This window comes from Hemitrygon akajei, chromosome 19 (assembly GCF_048418815.1).
Source record: "Hemitrygon akajei chromosome 19, sHemAka1.3, whole genome shotgun sequence".
In the NCBI taxonomy this organism is placed as follows: Eukaryota; Metazoa; Chordata; class Chondrichthyes; order Myliobatiformes; family Dasyatidae; genus Hemitrygon; species Hemitrygon akajei.
The window spans coordinates 36,520,686-36,538,936 of NC_133142.1; the positions used below are offsets into that span (position 1 = coordinate 36,520,686).

Genomic DNA, 18,251 nt, shown 5'->3' on the forward strand with positions numbered 1-18,251 from the left:
CAGATGTGGTTATCCAGGAGGCTGGAGGCCTCCCAGAAATCCCACAACTCACACAAAAAACACAACACAGCCCCTGAAGCCACTGTCACTACACAAACTATTGCAGTAACAGGCGAAGAATGAAGAAGTAGAAACTTACTTGAAACTTACCTTGCCCGGTCCTGTTGAGCAAAGCCCCCCCCCCCCCCCCACTCTGACACTGGTCCATTCACACATTGGCCGCTCCTACAATAGTCACTCTGTTTGGCCCTATCTTATTTTTATTTGCCCTTGTTAATGAATCGTGATTCAGTTGGGGCACCAGAAAAAGATGAAAGCCTGCAAATGCTCCTTTTGCCCCAACCTATATGTCACCTTCTCTCTTGATTCGATCGGGCCACTGGAAGAACACACAAAAACTCAAAGGTAAGAGCTTGTGACATTGAGGGTAATATAGCAGCTGATGATAGAAGATTAGCTAGCTAACAGAAAACTGAGAATATGGATAAATGTGTCTCTTTCATTTTGGCAAACTCTACTTCGTTGAGTGCCTCATGGACCATTGCTGAGACCTTGACTATTTGTAATCTCAGTTAATAACTTGGATCAAATTATTGAGTGCATTTTTAGTAAAAATTGCTGATTATGGAAAGCCAGATGAGAAACAACGTGTGAACTTCCCAAAGAATCTAAAAAGTGACAGAGATAGGTTAAATAAGAGGGTAAAAATATGGCAGATGGAGTATCATGTGGGGAATTGTGAAGTTATCTACTTTAGTAGGAAGAATAGAAAAGAAGTATAAAGATAAAGATTAGCTTTATTTATCACAGGTACATCAAGACATACAGTGAAAAGCATCATTTGCATCAATGACCAACACAGTCGAATGAAGTGCTGGGGACAGCCTGCAAGTGTTACCATGCTTCCAGCACCAACACAGCATGCCCATGACATACTAACCCTTATTAACTTTTACATCTTTGGAATGTGGGCAAAAACCAAAATACCCGGAGAAAACCCAAGTGGTCATGGCAAGAATGTACAAGCTCCTTACAGAGAGCAGCAGAGATTGAACTCCTGTTGCTGGTACTTTAAAGATTTATGCTCGCTGCTGCTTTAGTGTGCTGTTTAAGTAGAGAGCAATTACTGCTAAGCAAAGGGATGTGAGGAAGGTATATCAAATATCGGCATTTGTTTTAAAAAGAAATAGAATAAGCAAGTAGGGAAGTCTTGCTTACATACTATGTCCATTGTCAGTAGCATGGGCCTTTCCTTTTTCAGTTGAATGGAAAAGATTTTCATTTCACGTTAGACTTCATTATTAACTGAGCCTGAGAAACCAACACAATTCCTATGAGACTACAGGTTCAATGTTATTATTGCAGAATGATTATTTCTATTTACCAAACTTGCAATATTTAAACTTTGTACATCATTCCTCAGTGTTGGATTACAATGCTCAAAGCTACAGGGATGTGACATTTCTGTAGGATTTGCGCCATTCATTCTTTAGAGTCTTATTACCAAACAGGTTTAGTGTCATATTGTAAAACCAAGTCCTGCTGGTGGAAGAAGATGAGCCCTTCTATGTCTCTGTCAATATTTTTTGGATCATGGATATAATGCCAACATTTCAATGCAAAATGCTTCCGAATCATCTTTAAATTATCAAAGATTTAACTTGAAAGCAAAATTTGCAAAACATACATTTGTAATTTCCAAATAAATGTGTTCAGGGCAAAAGAACTTGAAACATTAATGCTTGACCTTGTGCTGATTTTCTTGGTGACATTTCACAAGACAACGTTCATGTTACATTACTGCAGGGACTCCAGGAGAGCTAAATCCAGATTACTGAACATGGCTATAAGAGTGAAAGACAGAATAAATAGTAATGCATGCTGCTGGCAGCAGATTAAGCAAACCTAAAACAGCATGAAATATGGTCCACGAACAGCATGTTACATCTTGCTTCAGTCACAGTTTATCAAATCAGCTGTTGTCTCTTAATTGGATTAATTCTCCTCACAAACTCCCAGCTAGTTATCACTGATTTATATTGAATGTGGAAGGTGATTTGCTTAACCTGTTTCTCAATGCATTAAAAGAATACCAAATTACAGAATAAAATCAGGGGAAAGGGCAAAGAGAACTTGAAATGATTATCCTCACGAGCAAAGAAGTGCAAGGAAAACTAATATAATTGAAAGTCTGGTTCCCTGGATTTGTTGGCCTTCATAAAATATGTGGTTTCAGAGGGAGAGGGTGTGTTGGATGTGATCCTCCAAAATTCTCCAAGTTTTGGAATATTTAGATGGGATTGAAAATCCACAAATATGGTGTCTGTGTGTAAAGAAGGATGGTGAAAAAAACCCAGGAAACTGAGGGTCAAATAGTTTAAGAATATGCATTGGGAAAATGCAATAATTCTTCTTTAAGGAGGCCATAGCAGGATGCTGAGAAAATCATAGTACAGATTATACAGAGTTTAAGAAAAGGAATATCATGTTTGATAATTTTCCCCAAGCGGTTTGAGGTATGTATTGATCAAGGAGGATAGAGGTGAACCAGTAGAAGTAGTATATTTGGATTTCAAAAGACTTCATGACTTCATGGAGTTCATGATATCGAGGATAATATATCGGCATGGATGAAAGATTGACTGACTAACAGAAAACAGAACTGGGGTAAGTAAGTAATCTAGATTGTAAACTAGAACTACGAGGGATCAGTTGAAGCCTCAGCCATTTACAATCTATTTTTATCATTTAGATTTTAAGTATCCAAATATTCAAATGAAGATGATAAAGCAGTTATGTGAAGATTCAGAGTCTGCAAAAGGATATAGTCATGAAGCATATGAAGGTAGAAAATTGCTTAAATGAAGAGAGATTATACAATGCCACAATGATCTGGTAGTTTCATATGTGAAACACAGAAGGCTGGTATACAAGCAGAGCAAGTAATTAGAAAGATAAATGGAATGATGGCCTTAACTCAAAGGGTTGGAGTATAAAAGTAGTAAACTCTTGTTGCAATCATACTGTTGTACTGATGATACCGAACCTGCAGAATTTCTGGTTATACAGGTTTGAAAGTTGTCAGATTGCTCTATTCCATGGGCTGATTCGAACATACTCAGGGCAGAGATAGTTTGAATGTTGAACTAAAGGGAAGTCAGATGTTATGGTGAGCAGGCAGGAAATTAGATATGATGCCATGTTCAGAGTTGCTATGATTTTATTGAGTGGTAAAGCATATTTGAGGAGGTAAATGCCTTACTTCTACTTTTACGTTATTATATTCTTTTGACTTGCGGTTCAAACACATAGTGTTTCCTAGGCTAATTCTGTTATTGGCACTGGCTTTTGAAATACTTGGAAGTTTAAAGTAAATTTTAAATCTGTACCTATAATGATAAAATTAATGGAGCAGGTCAGAAATGTAAAAGAGAAAATAAGTGCCAAGGAAAGACTGCTTTCACTTTTAAGAATTTCTGCCTTTCAATGAAGGTATAAGAAACATTTAAAAAGTTACTTTGAGACTTAGAATGCTTTCAGTGCATTGACCACCTACTATCAGATATGAATTACAATGGGAGATAGAAAAGGCATGTAATAAGGGCAGTGTTATGATCCTCTTGGGGGATTTCAATATGCAGGTTGTTTGGGAAAGTCAGGTTGGTGCTGAATCCCAAGAGAGGGAATTGGTAGAATATATGAAATGGCTTTTTAGAGCTGCTTGTGTTTGAAAGGCATTTCTGGATTGGGTGTTGTGTAATGAAACAAATTTGTTTAGGGATTTTAAGGTAAAGGAACCCTTAGGAGGCAATGATCATAGTTTAGTAGAATTCACCCTGGAGTTTGAGAAGGAGAAGATAAAGTCAGATTGATCAATATTACATAGAAGCAAAGAGAATTGCAGAGGCTGGCCAAAGTTGATTGGAAGGGGACACTATCGGGAATGATGGCAAAACAGCAATGGCTGGAGTTTCTGTGTGCAATTTGGAAGGATAGATACATTACAAAGCATTCTGAAGGGACGATGAAGCAACTGTGGCTGACAAGGGAAGTCAAAGACAGCATAAAAGCAAAAGAGAGGGTATATAATATAGTAAGAGAACCAATAGTATAAAAGAGGATACCAAAAGTTTTTTGTGGATATATAAATAGTAAAAGAGAGATGAGAATGGATATTGGACTGCTGGAAAATGAGTCTGGAGACATAGTAATAAGGGAAAAAGAAATGGGGGATGAACTTAATAAGTATTTTGCATCAGTTTCCACTGTGGAAGACACTACCAATATGCCATAACCTTGAGAATATCAAGGGGAGAAGTGAGTGTAGTTGCTATTACTCAGGAGAAGGTGCTTGGGAAACTGAAAAGTCTGAAGGTAGATTCATAGAAATATAGAAACATAAGAGTCAGCTGAGATTCTGAAAGAAGTAGCTGAAGAGATTGTAGAAGCATTAGTAATGATTTGTTGGGAATCACTAGATTCTGAAATACTTCCAGAGGTTTGAAAATACTCTTGAAGAAGGGACGGAGGCAGAAGCAAGAAAACTATAGGCCAATTAGCCTGATTTCAGTGGTTGGGAAGATATTGAGTTCATTATTAAGGATGAGGTTTTGAAGTACTTGGAGGCACATGATAAAGTAGGCCAAAGTTAGCATGGGTTCCTTTAAGGGAAATCTTGCCTGGCAAATCTGTTAGAATTCTCTGAATAAATAACAGGCAAGATAGACAAGGGAGAGTTAGTGGATGTTGTTTACTTGGATTTTCAGAAGGCCTTTGACAAGGTGCCATGCATGAGGCTGCTTAACAAGATAAGAGTCCATGGTATTACAGGAAAGATACTAGCAAGAGGAAAAGAGTGGGAATAAAGGGAGCCTATTCGGGTTGGCTGCCATTGGTGTTCCATGTGGGTTGGTTTTGGGATCACTGCATTTCATGCTGCACAGGATTGTATTTGTCATTGTGGAGTCAAGAGAGTGAGTTTGTAAATCTGGCTAGAGCAAAGCATGTTGGGAATGGTGACGGTGGAGCCCTGCAGGAGTGGTGTGGGATAGCTGGCAGAGAAGGGATGCCAGGGGAAGGGGGTGGCACATCTAGCCCTGAGATACCAGATAAGGTCAGTTCATTCCAAACATTTGGTTTATTGATCATTACAGAATGGCTCTCTGGTGCTCCCTGCTCCTTCCCCTCTCCCTCCCCTTTTTCCAACCTTGATTCCCCTCTCCCTGACCCCTTCCCACTCTCAGTCCATAATAGAGACCCCTATCAGTCATGTTTATCATCATTCACATATGTCAGGAAATTTGTTTACTTTTTTTTGCGGCAGCAACACAGTGCAGTACATACAATTACTTCAGTATTGTGAAAAGGACTGTGTGTGTGTGTGTGTGTGTGTGTGTGTGTGTGTGTGTGTGTGTGTGTGTGTGTGTGTGTGTGTGTGTGTGTGTGTGTGTGTGTGTGTGTGTGTGTGTGTGCCTAAGACTTTTGTACAGAACTTTCTGTCAGTAATTTGCATGGTGGAATTGATGGTTTTATGGCCGAGGGGCAGGTAGTCTTGAGGAAGCAAGGAGTCTGTAGAAGGAGAGAATAGACAAAGAAGTGACAGGTGGAATGTACTGTCAGAAGTGTATGGTAATATACTATGGTAGAGAGAATAAAGGTATAGACCATGTTCTAAATGGGGAAAAGAATTCAAAAATCAGAGGTGTAGGAAGACTTGGGAGTCCTTATGTAGGATTTCCTAAAGTTTAACGTGGGTTGAGTCAGTTTTAGGGGAGATAAATGCAATGTTAGCATTCATTTTGAGAGCAAACTATAAGAGCAAGGATGTGATGCTGAGCTTTATAAGGCATTGGTCAGACCACATGGTGCATTGTGAGCAGTCTGGCTCTTTATCAAAGAAAGGATGTACTGGCATTAGAGAGGCTCCAGAGGAGGGTTATCAGAATCATTCCAGGAACAAAAGGGTTAATGAATGAGGAGCATCTTTTACTCCTGTACTCACTCGAGTTTCGAAGAATGAGGGAGGAATCTCATTGAAACCTATCGAATATTGAAAGGCTTAGATAGAGTGGACGTGGAGAAGATGCTTTCTCTCGTTGGTGAGTCCAGGACCAGACTCAGAATAGAGGAACATTTATTTAGAACAGAAATGAGGAGGAATTTCTTTAGCCAGAGGGTAGTGAATTTGTGGAATTGATTGCCACCGGTGGCCGTGGATGCCATGTTGTCGGGTATATTTAAAGCGGAATTTAATATGTTCATGATTAGTCAGGGTGTCATTCGTTATGGGGAGAAGGTAGGAGAATGCAGTTGAAAGGGATAATAGATCTGCCTTGATGGAATGGTGGAGAAGTTCTGCTTCTATGTCTATGGTCTTACTATCCCAGTTCTGGCCATGGAGCAGTGAGTGACATGTTTGCAACTGCAAATTTCATGATGCTCTATGTTAATTAAAATTCTTTTGAGCAGAGATATCTCAGTACTGGCAGGCCATTGGAAGCTCCAGGCAGCTTAGAGGCACAGTCTGTTCAACTAACTGTGCCAGGCCAACTTGCATGCTGTGATGCAAAGATGTAATGTCAAAGTGCAACAGACTGCACAGCATCAAAGACACTGTCAGTGGCCTGAACCTTTAAAGCAGTTCATCTATCATGCTGTCTCAACATGTGGGGCAAGAAGGGGCAATGAGAGGCACGGGAATTCCTCTCCACCTATACTCCTTCCTTAATATTGAATCGTTTTCATGATTATATATACATAAATATGTAATTTGCAGATAACAATTCACAAAATAATAGTTTGGAGCAGATAATAATCTTTAAGAACTACAGATGCTAGAAAACTGAAATAAAAGAAGGAATCGCTGAATACCCTGAGGAAGTCAGGAAGCATTCCCAGAAGAAGAAACTTAGCTAAAATTTTAGGTCACAGGCATTTCATCAGAACAGTTTAGAACTGCGCATTTCACTACTTTGTCTCTGTGGGTTGTCCTTGTCATGTATGTGGCAAATTGCCAGACAGGATTTATTTTGTAATTGTATTAAAACATGAAATAAAATTGTTGTTGGAATCAGAATGGAAGTCCTTAGACTCAACTGTTCAGTCACCTCATTGTTGCTGTAAAAGTGGGAGTAGAATGTGGGAGGGTAGGCTCTTCTACATCCTATGATTCTGAAAGAGGTAGCGGTAGAGATTGTGGAGGCATTAGTAATGACTTTTCAAAAATTATTGGCCTCTGGCATGGTGCCAGAGGACGCGAAAATTGCAAATGTCACTCCATTCTTTAAAAAAGGTGGAAGGCAGCAGAAAGAAATTATAGACCAGTTAGCTTGACCTCAGTGGTTGGGAAGATTTTGGAGTCAATTGTTAAGAATGACACAGGGCAAGATAGGACAAACTCAGCATGGTTTCCTTAAGGGAAAGCTTATGTGGTGAAACCGTTGGAATTCTTTGAGGAGATTTCAAGTAGGGTAGATAAAGGGGATGCAGTGGATGTTGTATATTTGGACTTTCAGAAGGCCTTTGACAAGGTGCCACACATGAGGCTGCTTACCATATTAAGGGCCTATGGTTTTACAGGAAAGTTACTGGCATGATTAGAACATTGGTTGATTGGTAAGAGGCAGCAAGTGGGAATAAAAGGATCCTTTTCTGGTTGGCTGTCAGTGAAGGTGGGTTGGTGTTGTGACCACTTCTTTTTATGCTGTATATCAATGATTTAGATGATGGAACAGATAGCTTTGTTGCCAAGTTTACAGATGATACGAAGATTGGTGGAAGGGCAGGTAGTGTTGAGGAAACAGGTAGGCTGCTGAAGGACTTAGATCAGGAGAATGGGCAAGAAAGTGGCAAATGAAATATAATGTTGGAAAATGCTCTTTAGTGGAAGAAATAAGTGTGCAAACTATTTTCTAAACAGGGAGAAAATCCAAAAATCTGAGCTGCAAAGTGACTTGGGAATCATTGTGCAGAACACCCTAAAGCTTAACTTGCAGGTAGAGTTGGTGGTGAAGAAAGCAAATACAATGTCAGCATTCATTTCAAGAGGTCTAGAATACAAGAGCAGGGATGTGATGCTGAGGCTTTATAAGGCACTGATGAGGCCTTACTTTGAATATTGTGAGTATTTTTCTTAGATGAAGAGCCCAAATGTGCTGGCATTGGACAATCACCCAAAATGCTGTCATTTTGTCACATTCTGTCACACCCCAAGGTCAAAATGGAGAGTATCTGGGGATAATTAAATGACTGTGTATTTACCATCACCAGTGACTGATGTTTTGTGCTGCAAGGTGTTGCAGAAGTGGTGGAAAGTCTAGAATAGAAGATGTGCTGCTGTTTAATCTTTGTGTTCATTTGAGTAATGGTCTTTACATACCAATCAAAGAAGCAACTGGAAGGAGGTATGGGCATTAGTGTGATCCCAGGTTTGCTCTCTAACTTCTCATCAACAACCTTGACCAGAGTTTCATAAAATGGCAGGAATGAAAACTGAAGGCTTGAATTGGAATTAGGCTGAGGCATTGGATAAAAATTATACAGAGATACAGAGATTGAGACTAATGTATTAAGCACAGAAAATCCGAGAAGCCATTTTATGTATAGTCATTTTAAGTGTATCTACGAATAATTCTATAATTTAGATTTAGAAATTTTTATATTGTCTCTAATAATAAAGCTTCCAAAATTATTGTCTTTTGGAATCTACACATCTAATTATACTGAAGATAAGCCTTCATTGTCTTGACTTAACTGCTAATAATTTTAAAACTGATGAATGAAATCCAGGTGAAAGTAATGTCAAACATAGAAATTCTTAGGTTATTGAGCTTGAAGATTTTCACTTTGTGTCTTTTGCTGAATAGACTGATTTCATATATTTTGTCTAGGTTTATCAGATATGATATAAGCGTTCTTTTTGTTTAAACCCAGATTAGCATGATTTCCATGCCTGAAGTAAGCCCAGAAGAATGTTGTTTGTGGCAAGAAGACCAGAACTGTCCCTTTCTGTGAATGTTCTGTCGGATGACATGCAACACAGGATTCCGTTCAATTTATAGTCCATTAACTTTTTGTAAAAATTCTAATGTAGTTTGTGTGTTAGTAGTTGGACCACAGAATGAATATCATCCCCCACATTCAAGACATTTTGAAGGAAATAAAAAATCTGAATTGAAATAAAGGAGAGTGCTCAGGTATAATTTCCCACAGTTTGTCAAGAAAATAAAATTCATGTACTTACCATGGATCCTATAAGCACTGTGTCCCTATAATGTAGTGCCCCAATAAGGCAACAAGGAAAATATATATAGAATCAATATCAGCATGCATTGGTAGAGATAAATGCCAGCTTCTGAGTTGAAATCAAATGTAATATCACCTTGAAATCTACGTACAAAAACATCTATTCGCATAACGCTTGCGGGTGCCATTGAGATAAAGAGCAAAGAGCAAAGAGTCAAAGTACTATTCCAATGAACAGTCTGTTGCTCAATTATCAATTCACACAAGATAGGAGGTAGTCTTGTCATAGCTATGCTTTCCAGCTGCTGGCTTCCTGTAACTTCCTTACAAGGAAATGATACACACAGCTATACAGTGAAATTGGACTGAAGCCAATACAATAAACTCTAATTTTGGGTCATCAAGAGGAAATGACTCTTCATCTTGTGTATTTTGACACACTTCTGGACCAAGAAGGACTTGGTGTATCATTAAAAGCTTTAAAACATGCTCCATTAAATGTCTTTATTGCTTATCCATCAACCATACAAATATGTGGGAAATCAGTCAGTGTAATAATTTTGGCCGCTGGAGCTTAAATTTTATGCAGATTCCACAATAGCACGTTCATTTATCAGCTGTGTCAGGGCTCCCTCAGGATGAACATATCTGTTATAAGCATACTCAATGATCTAATGAGCATTGCATTGGGCTCTTGAGTATGTTAGCAGCAGTTCAATTGTAGCCATCTAAGGGCAATCATGTCCAAGACGAAAATGTGTAGTTTTAGAATATGTTGAACGAAGATGTTAAGAAAAGTTGAATAGTCATGCTCCTTTTACTGTGGCTCGATGGATACAGCATCAGGAACATGAACAATAAGTAATAGAGAATCATTTCTGAATTAAAGATCTTATACAGTCCTTAAGAGTTTGCTGCAGGCTGTATCAAAGGCTAAGCAAAAGGACTTCACCAACATATTGGGAATAATAACAGATGAATAGGGAGCATTTTAGGTGGTGATTCCTTGGTAACACTTGGCAAAGACATCTAGAAGAAAGATATACATTGCAGATGCAGATTCCATCATAGCTATTGAGACCCATGGACATATCTGCTACCAGCATACTAAGTATTGTATTGGACTCTTAAGTATGTTAGAACTGGTTCAGTTGGAGCCATTTAGGGGCAATCAGGTCTGAGATGTGAATATGCTGAACAAAAGCTTCTTGACTCAGAAAAGCAAGGGGAGGGAGTTGCTAAATAACCAGCAATGGTCTACAGTAGCACTGTGATAACCTCCCCTGAAACAACACTAATGATGGTCCTAGAATTCCATTGTGTTCCCTTTTCGATCATAACAACTCATTACATTGACAACAACTGCATTAATCATTTCCTTGGTTCTTTTGTCAGATCCTATAAAACCAAACGGCCCCAAAGGAGGTTTGTGACTTTAACCTTTTTTGTTATTTTAATTGTACTGAGTGACTTAGAGCTTTCAATAGAAGCAAGTCTGGACTTCCATGAATACATTGTCAGATGCAGATTTTTTTTTACAGTGTTTTGGTTTAATTTTTTTAACAACTAAAAAGAAAGTTATATAAGGCATCTGAAGTAAATAATTATCTTCAATATTTAAATTATTTCCTTTAATTTTAATGGATTTGAAATGTGTCTAAATCTCAAAAATAAAAACTAGTGAAAATCTCACAGCTTTTACAGTAGGTGAAGCTGAGGTTGGGCTTTGCTACCTGTTCACAGAGTTGTCTGGGAACAGGATCTCCGTGACACACTGCTGCAGGCCCTCCTGATTTGGTATTTTGCAGTGCTACTTGAATCTGATGCATATGGATGTGGAACGACTGTGATAAACCAATGGGCCATGGGCCTAAAAGAAATGGTGGGGATTTATTGGGAGGATAATTATAATCTCAGGAGACAGCTGATTTGGGTTAGGTAGTGCTGATTCTTAGCTTAATGGGCTGAAGAACGTAGAGTCTCTTACATAACCTAGTAATCCCTGAAAAGCCAGCAAGCAAGACGTTTGATGAAATTATTACAATTTTACAAAATCACATGTGCCCTAAACCACTGGTAATGGCTGAAAGATTTAGATTTTGCAAAACATAGAAACAGAAATCTATAGCACGTTACATGCCCTTCAGCCCACAATGTTGTAACCTACTCTAGAAGCTGCCTAGAATTTCTCTACCACATATTCCCTTATTTTTCTCAGCTCCATGTACCTATCTTAAAGTCTCTTAAAAGACCCTATTGTATCTGCCTCTACCACCTTTGCTGGCAGTGCATTCCACACATCCACCACTCTCTGTGTGAAAAACTTACCTCTGACATCTCACTTTTACCTACTTCCAAGCACCTTAAAACTATGACCCCTTGTGTTAGACACTTCAGCACTGGGAAAAATCCTCTCATCTTATACACATCTATCAGGTCACATCTAATCCTCCGTCACTCCAAGGAGAAAAGGCCAAGTTCACTCAACCTATTCTCATAAGGCATGCTCCCCAATTCAAATAACATCCTTGTAAATCTCCTCTGCACTCTTTCTATAGTATCCACATCCTTCCTGTAATGAGGTGACTAGTAAGGCATTTCAGTAAGACATTTGATAAGGTTTTGAACACAGTACTCCAAGTGGAGTCTAACTAAGGTCTTATATAACTGTAACATTACCTCACAGCTCTAGAACTCAGACCCATGGTTGATGAAGGCCAACACACCATGTGCCTTCTTAGCAACACTGTCATCCTGCTCAGCAGCTTTGAGTGTCCTATGGACATGGATCTCAAGATCTCATTGATCCTCCACACTGCCAAGAGTCTTACCATTAATATTATATTCTATCTTCAAATTTGACCTACCAAAATGAACCACTTCACACTTATTTAAGTTGAACTCCATCAGCCACTTCTCAGCCCAGTTCTGCAACCTATTGATGTCACACTGTAACCTCTGACAGCCCTCCAGACAGTCCACAACACATCCAGCTTTTGTGTCATCAGCAAACTTACCAACCAACCTTCTACTTCTTCATCCAGGTCATTTATAAAAATCACAGAGGAGGAGTCCCAGAACAGATCCCTGTGGTCCACCACTGGTCACCGTCCTCCATGCAGAATATGAACCATCGACAAGCACACTTTTCCATCTGATGCAAGCCAATTCTGGATCCATAAAGCTAGGTTTCCTTGGATCCCATGCCTCATTAGTTTCTGAATGAGCCTCACATGGGGAACCTTATCAAATGCCTTACTGAAATCCATATACACTACATCCACTGCTCTACCTTCATGAATGTGTTTTGTTACATCCTCAAAGAATTCAATCAGGCTCATAAGACATGACCTACCCTTGACAAAGCCATGCTGACTATCTCTAATCAGATTATGTCTCTCCAAATGCTCATTAATCCTGCCTCTCAGGATCTTCACCAACAACTTGCCCTCTACTGAAGTAAGACTCACTGGTTTATAATTTCTTGGGTTATCTCTACTCCCTTTCTTGAACAAGGCGACAGCATTTTCTACCTTCTAATCCTCTGATACTTCTCAAAGATCATTGCCAGAGGCTCAGGAATCTCCTCCTTCACATCCCACAGTAGCCTGGGGTATATCTCATCTGGTCTAATATCTTTGAAAAGCTCCAGCACATCCTCTTTCTTAACGTCTATACACTCAAGTGTTTCAGTACACTCTCCTAATCGTATTCTTGAGCTCCTTCCTGTCATCTTTGTAATTTTTAGTGCTCTAATAGTACCTAGTTTCTTGAACCTTTCATAAGCTTTTTTTTTTGTCTTAACTAGATTTTCTACATCCATGGTTCCTTTACCCTACCATCCTTTCCCTGTCTCAATAGAACATACCAATGCAGAACGCCATGCAAATGTTCCCTGAATATTTTGCCACATTTCTGCCGTGCATTTCCACCGTGCATTTCCCTGAGAACATCTGCTCCCAATTTATGTTCCCAAGTTCCTGCCTAATAGCATCATATTTCCCCCTACCCCATTTAAATGTTTTCCCAAACTGTCTGCTTCTATCCCTCTCCAGCGCTATGGTAAAGGAGATAGAGTTGTGATCACTACCTCCAAAATGCTCTCCCACCGAGAGGCCTGACACCTGACCAGGTTCATTTCACAATTCCAGATCAAGTACAGCCTCTTCTCTAGCTGGCTTATCTACATATTGCATCAGGAAATCTTCCAGAACACACCTAACCTTCTTGAAAAGGAACCAGTCAAAAGATGAAAGCCATTCTGAATACATTGCAGAACTGGGCAAACTTTCCCAGTACTGTGGGTTTAGAATGGAACTTTTTGATGCATTACAGGACAGGCTTGTATGTGGCATGCATAGTCAAAGCACTTTAAAGAGGCTATTATGTGAAAGAGACCTAAACTTAGAATGGGTATTGACTATTGCAATATTGTTAGAAACAGCAGCAAAGGATGCAGCGGAACTACAGAAAACGAGGTTAGAATGTGAAGTACACAAAATGTCCCTGAGTGATGCAAAAAGCCAAAAATGTTATTGATAAGGCAAATCCTCCTATGATGCAAATGACTGTTCGTCGTCATCGTTAGGTCGCATCTGGAATTTCCAGTTGGTGGACTATTTCCCTCACGCCGCTCTGACATATTGGGAAATCATGTTTGTGGCAGGTTACAGCAGGGGTTTGCCTTTGCCTTCTGCCGGGTGAGTTTAAGGAGATCACCACCTCTTGTAGTGGATGACCAGAATGTCTACGTGTCTTGTCATGCTCTTAGTGCTCCACCAACGCCTGCTGGCCTGCCTTCTTGACCATTGGACCATTAGACTATTAGTCAGTCTCCTCTGCTCAATCTGCCAGGGCCAGACTTCACATGCTGAGATAGGCAGATCCCCTACCTCACCCAGGGTCGAAGACCTGTCAGCTACCCTCACCTGGTTTGGCCCATCCGTCGAGATGGTTTACCGGGGTGTGGCCGCTGCGCATGTTACAGCTACTTGGAGCTACAGGTGAGAGCTGAGTGCCAGGTGGGGACCAAAGGTGCATGAGCTGCCCTGGAAAGGGGCACGGCAGGCCCCCCACCAGAGGTGCTACCCACCCCTAGACACCTCATACACCCCAAATGACTGCTGGTTCAAAGAAAAAGTCTGCAGAAAAGGTCACAGATGAGGCCACATAGAGAAAAGGAACAAGGCAGATTAAAAGCACAACCAAATGAGAAGGAACAAGGCAGACTAAAAGCATAACTGAATAAGAAGGAACAAGGCAGACTAAAAGCAGAACCGAATGAGAAAGAACAAGGCAGACTAAAAGCACAACCGAATGAGACGTGTCAAACACAGATGTAAGCAAATGCATACCATTGTTGTTGTTCAGTCGTTAAGTCGACTCCAAATCTTTGAGACCTCATGGACTCCTGCACACCAAGCCTTCTTGTTGTAACCTGCCTCTCTAAGATCCCCCAAGGTCATACGCATTGTCTGAGTAATATCAATTATTGCCTCTGTCATCCTCTCCTTCTTTTACCTTCTGCTTCACCTAACATGAGCGTCTTCTCCCAGGAATCTTGTCTTCTCATGATGTGGCCAAAATCAAGCCTCCTAGTGAGCAGTCTGGCTGTATTTCTTCAAGTATTGACTTGCTGGATCTTCTTTCTGTCCAACGAACGCTTAACACTTTCCTCCAGCATCCAAGTTCAAAGGCGTCGATTCTTTTGTATTCAGCCTTACTGATAGTCCAGATCTCACAGCCATACATCACAACTGGAGATACCATAGACTTGACTATACGGATCTTTGTAGACAAAGTTATGTCTCTGCTCTTCAGTATTTTATCTAAATTTGCCAATGCTGTCCTCAGCAGAAGTAAGCACCATTTAATTTTGTGGCTGCAGTTACCATCTATAGAAATCTTTGAACTGAGGAAGACAAAATCCATCACTGCCTCCACTTCCTTTCCACTTACTACCATGGAGTTAGTAGGGCTTTCTTCTTTCATGTTGATTAGAAGCTTCCTCAGATCCTCCTCACTTTCAGCCATTAGAGTGGTATCATCTGCATATCTGAGGCTGTTAACATTTCATCCGGCTATTTTGATTCTAACATTTGAGTACTCTATACCAGCATTCCTCATGATGAGTTCAGCATATAGATTCAATAAGTAGGGCAACAGATTTTGTGAAAGCATGTTTATTTGGAATATGGATTTATGAAAGGGAAATTGAATGTTTTGTACATATACAGTTTTATGTTGCATTAATCTAAAGGGGGAAAGTGTCATGTATGGATCTAATTCCTTTAGAGCAATGAGCACTATGTACTGATCTGTTGTCTGTGATGCGCTGTTGTCTATGCATGCACATTGTTCTTTCTCTCTCTTGCTGCCACGTGAATACACGAGTTAAAGCCTTCTCGCGCGTGTGTGCTTTTATTTAATCGATATGTAGTTGTGCACAGACACAACATATATCAAATATACTGTGCCCATCTGAGGGAAGCAACTCAATATCAGCCACAAGATAATTATAAGGGCCTCAAACTTAATATGGAAATGTAGAAAATTGCATTGTTCAACAGGCCATGCATCTGGGATGCAGTTAAATCAAATGATGATACACACTTGTGTAACCTTTCAAACTAGGTGTGTAATTGGGTGAAGTATAATATGTGGTATATATCATCAGTGTAGCCACATGATATGTGCTTTCTGCTTTGCCACATGAGAAAGAGTTAATCATGTGCAATTTGGCTGAAATCTTGTTGAAATCTTGAAGAAAATCTTTTTAATGACCTCAGGGAGGAAATGCACAGTTGCTTGTCATATTGCAATTAATCATTGTTAAATTAAAGAAAAAAGTTATTCCTCCCATATCCGGCTGAACTTAATTATCAGAAAAATGTTCTGCTTCTCGTATGTTCCTCCAGAAATGTGGAAAACAGCATCAAAATGTTAATTGTAAAATTGGGCATGAATGAGATTTGATGATGCAGCAACACAACATCCAAATCCAATAGCACTTCCACATCAACATTCATAGTCTAGGACTCTGAAGCTTTGCTCGGACCTTATCGGTGTTAGAAAAATGACAGAATATACTGCATTACAGTTGAGTCTATGAGGTCAGACAGGGTGGAGGTGCATATCTATATTGACTTGGTTATGCCTACAATGTTGCATGAATCAGAGTGGCACCAAGCTAGTCCTGAAAGCTTCAGCTCTAAAAATAGCTCCTGAGGCTTCAGCTGAAAAGGAACTTGGGGAAAAACAGATTATACCTCAGGGTGAAGACCTTTTGTCAGAAATGAAATGTTAACCCTGTTTCTCTTGCCATGGATGTTACTTACCCCGCTGAGTATTCTCTCTTTTTGTTTCAGACTTCTGATGCACCATCAATAACTCTCTGAGACGTGAGGCGAGATATTGGCTTTTATTGACTGGAAGAAAGAACAAGCAGCAATTGACCACCATGCTACATCCTGGAGACTGAGGGCAGGTCTCAGGCCCCAATCGCCTTTATACTGGGGTCTGTGGGAGGAGCCACAGTCAGTGGGAGGAGCCATAGGGGCAGTCAGCTGGGGGAGTGGGGGCATGTCCAGACAGGTATATGTAGTTCACCACAACTTCACAACTACAGTCTTCTTTAAATTTTAATTTCCTGTGAGGTGATTGAGTTTGTATGGGTTACTTATCCATTGCAACAACAGTTCTTTGGCCTTTCCGGGAGCTGTGCTACGATATATGGTTAGAAATCATTAAAGGTTAGTTGAACGGATGAAAGATTAGGTTACAGGCTCCAATGAAGCTCAAAAAGTCATTCTAGTGCACCCTACTAGCAATTAATTGGCAATGTCTTCCTACAGGAAGAAACCTGTTTTGCCCCATTGGAATTCAGACAAGAGATTATTGATTTCTTTGTAAGATACAGTAAATTCTGGCATCTCGGTCTTCATGGATTGATTGAATATATGTGACTTTATGAATTTTCTAGATGTCACTGTGGGTGATGTTAGAACTGAAGGAGTGCTGTGGAAGGGCTTCAGGAAGATATATGACAATACACATGCATTGCAATTTGGTGTGCAATGTGTCATTCTGGTAATGGTTTGAGGTAATTTCCACATGTGATATAAACCTGCAATTCCAGTACAGATCATTTTTTTGAAAATCATACTCTGTTGGTTTGGTTATACTCATTATTCCTGCCCTCCATCTCCAACCTCATAACCAATTCCACGCCAGCAAGTTGCCTCCAATTCCATGTCCTCTGATATTTGTTAATGATTTCTTATTGTACTGCCCTCGCTGAGGTGTTGCAACATGAAGTAGATAGTCAGCCAAACTCCAGTGAAATGAGAGTCAGGAAATAGCTTCCTAGCTCCTTTGGTTTATTGCAAACTCAATGGCATGACATAGCGAATAAGGAGTGAAAAAGAAATGCTTCTGCTGGGGAGACAGCAGGATGACTTCAGATAGAAACTTCTTTTGCTCCTAAATAAAACTCCGGCCTACTGCCAGCCAATGTGCTTTTATATTGATTACTTCCTGGCTGCACAGGAAGTGACCTAATACAGATCTGAAACTGCACATTAAAATAAAAAAAATGAATGTGCTTAACATAAACGCTTAAGCTGACATTTTTTAGATTCCTTTTTACTGCATCAAAGATCAAAATGGCTCAATAAATTCCAGCACAGCTTCAAGATCTGCAAGAGCTTGAAGCATTACCTGCTGGATTTTGCTCAGGAACCAATTTCAGGAAGTTCTTGCAGAGATTTAACTGCACTGAATACACATAGAAGTATGTGAGTATTCTGATATGCTCAGTAATGGGCTTGCAAAGTGAAATGTACCTCCCTTAGGTTAGTTTCAAAAGTTTCAAGGTAAATTTATTATTAAAGTACATATATGTAATGATATACCTTAAGATTAATGTTCTTATAGGTATTTATGAAAACTATACATAAACAAAAACTGACAAACAACCAATGTGCAAAGTAAACAAACTGTGGAAATAA

The 18,251-nt window shown here is 39.7% G+C and overlaps 1 long non-coding RNA gene across 2 annotated transcripts in view; it reads right to left on the reverse strand.

Annotated features, from left to right (window-relative positions):
- LOC140741879 (uncharacterized) overlaps positions 1-16,747 on the reverse strand; it is a 62,342-nt gene extending 45,595 nt beyond the window's left edge. Inside the window, exon 1 of one of the 2 annotated variants that reach the window (XR_012102153.1) lies at positions 16,581-16,738. This is a non-coding gene — a long non-coding RNA (uncharacterized lncRNA). Of the gene's footprint in view, positions 1-16,580 lie in introns of both variants that reach the window. The other variant, XR_012102152.1, reaches the window with a different exon arrangement.
- Positions 16,748-18,251: the final 1,504 nt, after the last annotated feature.